Source organism: Rhineura floridana, chromosome 3, assembly GCF_030035675.1.
Source record: "Rhineura floridana isolate rRhiFlo1 chromosome 3, rRhiFlo1.hap2, whole genome shotgun sequence".
NCBI lineage: Eukaryota > Metazoa > Chordata > Lepidosauria > Squamata > Rhineuridae > Rhineura > Rhineura floridana.
The window spans coordinates 31,001,911-31,008,965 of record NC_084482.1 but is presented as its reverse complement, the minus strand read 5'-3'; positions in this window follow the sequence as shown (position 1 = coordinate 31,008,965).

Sequence of the window (7,055 nt, the reverse complement as noted above, 5' to 3'; positions counted from 1 at the left end):
GGGATCCAGAGGGGATCCCGGAAATTACAGGCCAGTTAGCTTAACTTCTGTCCCTGGAAAACTGGTAGAAAGTATTATTAAAGCTAGATTAACCAAGCACATAGAAGAACAAGCCTTGCTGAAGCAGAGCCAGCATGGCTTCTGCAAGGGAAAGGCCTGTCTCAGTAACCTATTAGAATTCTTTGAGAGTGTCAACAAGCACATAGATAGAGGTGATCCAGTGGACATAGTGTACTTAGACTTTCAAAAAGTGTTTGACAAGGTACCTCACCAAAGGCTTCTGAGGAAGCTTAGCAGTCATGGAATAAGAGGAGAGGTCCTCTTGTGGATAAGGAATTGGTTAAGAAGCAGAAAGCAGAGAGTAGGAATAAACGGACAGTTCTCCCAATGGAGGGCTGTAGAAAGTGGAGTCCCTCAAGGATCGGTATTGGGACCTCTACTTTTCAACTTGTTCATTAATGACCTAGAATTAGGAGTGAGCAGTGAAGTGGCCAAGTTTGCTGACGACACTAAATTGTTCAGGGTTGTTAAAACAAAAAGGGATTGCGAAGAGCTCCAAAAAGACCTCTCCAAACTGAGTGAATGGGCGGAAAAATGGCAAATGAAATTCAATATAAACAAGTGTAAAATTATGCATATGGGAGCAAAAAATCTTAATTTCACATATACGCTCATGGGGTCTGAACTGGCGGTGACCGACCAGGAGAGAGACCTCGGGGTTGTAGTGGACAGCACGATGAAAATGTCGACCCAGTGTGCGGCAGCTGTGAAAAAGGCAAATTCCATGCTAGCGATAATTAGGAAAGGTATTGAAAATAAAACAGCCGATATCATAATGCCGTTGTGTAAATCTATGGTGCGGCCACATTTGGAATACTGTGTACAGTTCTGGTCGCCTCATCTCAAAAAGGATATTATAGAGTTGGAAAAGGTTCAGAAGAGGGCAACCAGAATGATCAAGGGGATGGAGCGACTCCCTTACGAGGAAAGGTTGCAGCATTTGGGGCTTTTTAGTTTAGAGAAAAGGCGGGTCAGAGGAGACATGATAGAAGTGTATAAAATTATGCATGGCATTGAGAAAGTGGATAGAGAAAAGTTCTTCTCCCTCTCTCATAATACTAGAACTCGTGGACATTCAAAGAAGCTGAATGTTGGAAGATTCAGGACAGACAAAAGGAAGTACTTCTTTACTCAGCGCATAGTTAAACTATGGAATTTGCTCCCACAAGATGCAGTAATGGCCACCAGCTTGGATGGCTTTAAAAGAAGATTAGACAAATTCATGGAGAACAGGGCTATCAATGGCTACTAGCCGTGATGGCTGTGCTCTGCCACCCTAGTCAGAGGCAGCATGCTTCTGAAAACCAGTTGCCGGAAGCCTCAGGAGGGGAGAGTGTTCTTACACTCGGGTCCTGCTTGCGGGCTTCCCCCAGGCCCCTGGTTGGCCACTGTGAGAACAGGATACTGGACTAGATGGGCCACTGGCCTGATCCAGCAGGCTCTTCTTATGTTCTTATGTTCTTATGCATTGATTGGATGGGAGATGGCACATCACATCTATCATATTGCTTTTCATTGTTTTTTCATTGCTTCTTTTATTTTACTTTAATACATTATATTGTAATTTGAATTCTACGGAATTACAATTGCTACAAGGGGCAGAAAAACCATTAAGTGGTCGACCAATTGCCCTCAGCAATTTTCAAGTGATTCATGAGGGGGAAAACCTGAGAACTTCTGCTCTATACACTTACCTGGGAGTCAGTTTCATTCAACTCAATGGGGCTTACTTCTTGGTGCTGCTGGAAAAACTTAAGAAGCTGCTTGAAGGTCTCCCCCTGCATTGATTTCAAGCTACCTTGCTGCTCTTGTTTGAACCGTATTCAACTTTCTTCACACACACCGTGCACATGTTCTAGTTCTAGAACTGGAAGCAGAATTCCAAGCAGAATTCGCCATTCCCAGAAACAGAACACTTCACTTCTTTGCTCATACTCCATATGCATAGAATATATTCTGCACGTACCATACCACGTGTGAAGAATTTGTAGCTGGTGTTTTATCAATTTATTCATTTCTAAAAATATTTATATACCCCCCCCCCGTAAAATATCAGGGTGGGGTATGACAAAATAAAAACATAAAAACCATTAAAGGCAATACAAAGCAATCATGAAAAAGACTGGATGCTCAAGAAAATTTTAAACACCTGCATAGGCCTGTGGCATTAAAAAAGTCTTCAAGGGTACGGATGGGGTACGCTGCCTAGTTCCGATCTGCTTGTATTCCAACAGTCCATTGTTCAATCCCAACCTGTCCTTTTTTTGTTCCCGCTTGCTTTGGCACTTGCCCATTTGATCTGCTGTTGTTGTTTTTTTGGTTGCGAAAAAAATAGCGTCTTTTTTAATGTAAATGTCTATGTAAATGATCATGGTGTTCCACGTAGTTTATTTTGTCCTATTTATCACACCTACACATTGTTACGAATGCATCAACTTAGAGGAAATTACGAAGATAATTACATAAAATCGGGGAAGGGGGAAATCCGTGCTGATTGCAGCTGCAGCCCACCACAAAAAAAATCTATGCCGATTACAGCTGCAGCCCACTGCAAGAAATCAGTGCCAGTCCAAAAAGAGAGCAAACTGTCGAATTCAGTCGGAATACTGTACCAAGTCCGATTCAGCGGATATTCTCCCCCATCCCTATTCAAGGGACACCTGAAAGTCAAAAGCAAGGATACCTGCTGAATCTCTGCTGGAAGAGAATTCCACAGCTGGTACTGGTGACACTAAATGCCCAACTTATGACTGAGGTCTGTAACACAGGGGACAACTAACAGCACTCCTCCAAATTATCTCAGTGATTGGGCTATGATATAAGGGCTCAGGTGGTCTCTGGGGTATCCTGGATCTGAGTTGTTCAAGGCTTTGTATATCAACAAAAGAGACTTGAACCTCACCCGATAGCATACAGGCAGCCAATGAAGATGTTTTAACAGAGGGGTCGCATGGTGTTGGCCATCTTCTCCCATTAGAAGTGTAACCACAGCATTCTACACTAACTGGAGCTTCTGGACTAGGCCCAAGGGCAGCACTACACAGAGTACATTGTAGCAATCCAGACCTGAAGTTACCAATGTATGGATTACTGCAGTGGCCAAGTGGTCCCAATCCAGATACACCCGTAGCTGACATACCAGGAAAAGCTGGTAAAAAGCTTGCTTAGGCACAAAGGAGTTGACTCACCATTCTGAGAATCTCAGCTTTCATTTCAGTTTTGTGAAGAGAAGGGGTGGGGGACCTCTGGATGCAGCCCAAATTTGGTTCTCCAGGCCTCACCATTTGGCCCAATGGGGCCATTTTCCCCAAACCACTGTCATCTGCCCCACACCTGATGTCATATGTGCAGCCGATCTCTGCAGAAATCAGGATCTGAGTTCTTTGCTCATCCAATAATGGACAAGGAGTTCAATCCTGCTTGGTTCAGCTACACAAACGAGTTCACTGGTGCAGCTGATCCCTGCAGAAAGCAGGATTGAACTTTCCACCCGTGAGCTGATGGGTGGCAAGTTCAATCCTGCTTGATTTGAGTGCACAAGGAAGTTCCTTGCAGGCAATTCACTTGCACAGTCAATCCCTGCAGAAAACATGATTGGTCCTCGCTCATCAGCTAACAGCCAGGGAGTTCAATCTTGCTTCGTCACTATATCCTCCCACTCCCATGTGCCAACTTTCACAGGTGGACTGGAAAACTCACCCTACAATCACCTGTTATCATTATTATGTTAGGTGCTTGACGTGTGGTTGGCCTCGCTCCCTGTTAAAGTTGCCCTGTCAGGCCAAAAAAGGTTCCCAGCCTTTGGTGTAGAGCTGTTAGTTAGCCAAGTCACATTTGCAGCCACTGGAAATGACTGTGGCAGGCCCATTGTTTAAACAGAACACCCTGTGGACTCATATGCTGTGTATCACCCTTGCCCTTATCAGCCAATCCACTTCTTGTAGAATGTAAGAGTTTCCTGCTGATAAAAGCTGCAAATATGACCAAAAAAACCCAAAACCAGACAGAGATGAAAGAAGAACTTAGGCCAAAAACATTGTTGAAATGACTCCTTAGTTTGATTCTCTGATAAAAGTCCAGATGGTGCAAAGACATTTCCTGGAATATGTGGTTTTCCCCCTCCCCCGTCACCGATTCCAGTAATGTTGCAAAATATTATAAAGTACACAAAATGGAAGTGACTTATTAAATAATCACTAGTGTCTTAAACCCTATTCCATAAACCAGACTAGGGCTGTTGCCTGCTACAAACATGCTTTTGGGAAGAGATCTGCTTGGCAATTTCAGAGCCTTCCTAGGGATAAAGTTGTCAAGAATGTCTTCTTTCACTTTTTAAAGAGAACAGATGCGATCATCAAACAATCAGTAGCTGCCTCCAAAGCCCAAATGAGCTGATTAGATCAGGTGGAAATGTTGAGATTAATGAGATTAAAACATTGATTTGGAAAGCAACTTTCCCTTCATAGTTTGGGGAGGAGGAAATAGAACACCACTGTACCTATAGTTACTTATTGTTTAAATTTGTATCCCACCTCTCAGCTTGGATATACTCTCCCTAGATTGTGAAATCCAAAGATTAAATTAAAGAACGTTACAGGATTTTGGTATGGGGTTTTTTAAAAAATAAAATTGGGCCACTGAACATGCACTGGCAGCTATAGTGTACTACACAGGGCTATGTTTAAGAAAGAAGGCATGTCTTGTTACTTTAAGAGACGGCAGCTATCTAACAGAGAAAGTGAGGACTAGAACGAAAAAGGAGTTGCAAGCTAGGACAGAGGGCTATGCAGCATGCTCCATAAAGTCATATTAGTATGTTTGAGGTAACTGAAAGTGTTTAAGGAGCCACATGCCAGTGGTGGGCAGGGCCTGAGGCAAAAAAGGATGGCATAACAACGGTAGGTTTTGCCTTTGTAAAGTAGGCTAGTTTCTAAACACACTTGCACCCTCCTCTCTGTATTGCATCCTGGCAAGCAAGAGGCATTATTAAAGTTCAAGGACATGTCCCTGTGAGGGAAAAACATTCAGGGTGCAAAGCAGGGCCAGTGAGGGGTATGCCCTGAAGGAAGAGCCGAGGGCCAGATAGAGAAACCTGGCAGCAGAGCCTCTGCCTTGCCTTCAGAAGGTCCCAGGGTCAAGCCCCAGCATCTCCAGGTAGGGCTGGGAATAGGGTTGCCAGGCTCAGGGCCTGAGACTGATCCTGTACCTTTAGGAGAAGAGAAAGTCAGCCAAGTGCCGGTGTTCTTGCAACACTGTAATGAGAAAAACCACAAGGTGGAATTCTCCCTCCCCGCTCCACAACTTTTAAAGATACAGAAGACCTCTTGGAGGCCGGGACTGGCAACCAAGAGGTCTTCTGTATCTTTAAAAGTTGTGCAGGGGGAATGGAGAATTCCACCTTGTGGTTTTTCTCTTCACAGTGTTGCAAGAACACCTGCACTTGGCTGACTTTCTCTTCTCCTAAAGATACAGGATCAGTCTCAGGCCCTGAGCCTGGCAACCCTATCTGGGATAACAGCCCATGGGAAGGTTGACAGCTGGGGTGCCTAACCTGTCGCCTTCCAAATGTTATTGGACTCCATCTCCCATCAGTCCCAGCCAGCATGGCCAATGTAGTCCAGCAACATCTCAAGGGCCTTAGGTTCCCCTGCACTGGGTAATACGGAAACGGGCATTCCCCATGCTTCTTTACAGAGGCCCACCTCACATTTTGTCAACCTCTCATCTAGGTTATCTCCTCATTTACTCTAGTCTTTGACTATATGCTAAGCCAGCAGTCTTGTGGATGTGGACAAACATTTTGGTAACAACAGCGGAGGGACACAGAACAAATTCATTTCGATGAACTATCAAAACTTTTGTTCTGAAACTACTCCTCTATTCATTCTACAGAGGTTTCTTATTTTCCAGTTATCCCTTATTTGCATTCTCTCTCCATCTCTTGGCAAGGCCCCTACAGCTGGACATGATCTCTGCGCCTTAAGCTCTGGAGGCCTGGTGTAACTCTGCCCAAGTGCACGCACACATGCAGATTAGAAATTCCACAAGTGAATCATGAGCTGAGCCTTCAGAAAGAATTTAAGATGGGGATTTTCTTTAAGTCTGGAACACAACTGCTCCAGCAGTACACATGCTCCCCAAGGGACCAGTCGCAGAATGCATGAGCATCCCATGGCTGAAAAAAGGAGGAATAGGGTTTTGATTTTCAGTTGCAACCAGATACCTTTTCACTAGAATCCCATTCTGTTCGCTGATGCATGTCAGCCACCAGCATGGTCCAAAAAGGGCTCCAGGAGAGGCCTACAAGCTCACACTTCTCTGTTGCCCTGTATTTAGCAGGTTCTCATGATTGGTTAAATGCTAGAGTCTAAAAATAGCTCATTAGACTTCGGAGTATCCAGTGTCATTCTGTCTACATTTCATACAGAGCCAGCAACACATATAGGTCAAGCATAATAAAAACACTTTTATCCATGTGTGTACAGGAAAGCTCTCAGTGAATACTCACCCCTCTGTGCATGGTCTTCTACCTGAAATATAAGCCTTTTCAAGTTAGCACAATTTAATGGTTAAAAAAGCATATTTATACCCATTTATACCCATGCTAAGATATAATCAGTGCAGACAACGCAACTAAGATGTGCATTACAAGTGTGTAACAACAGAAAGTGGCTAGCATCCAAACCAGGAAAAAATAGAGGGCAAAAGCCAAGATGCTAGAAAAATAGAAATTTATTGTGTGTTCAAACCCGACGCATTTCAGCCTCTAGTTTTTTAGGCCTTCATCAGGGGCTATAAACAAATAAAACAGCAGGGACAAATTTACTTATATAAACATGTAAAATCATACATATAACATCTCTAAATCAGTCTATGACTTACATTGCAGGCTACTGACAAGTTCAAATGAGCAGACCGCTTACAATAATATAAACACCTCAAAGAACAGAATATGAACAGACTTCTCATTCCTCTTTCGAATTCCACTCAACATT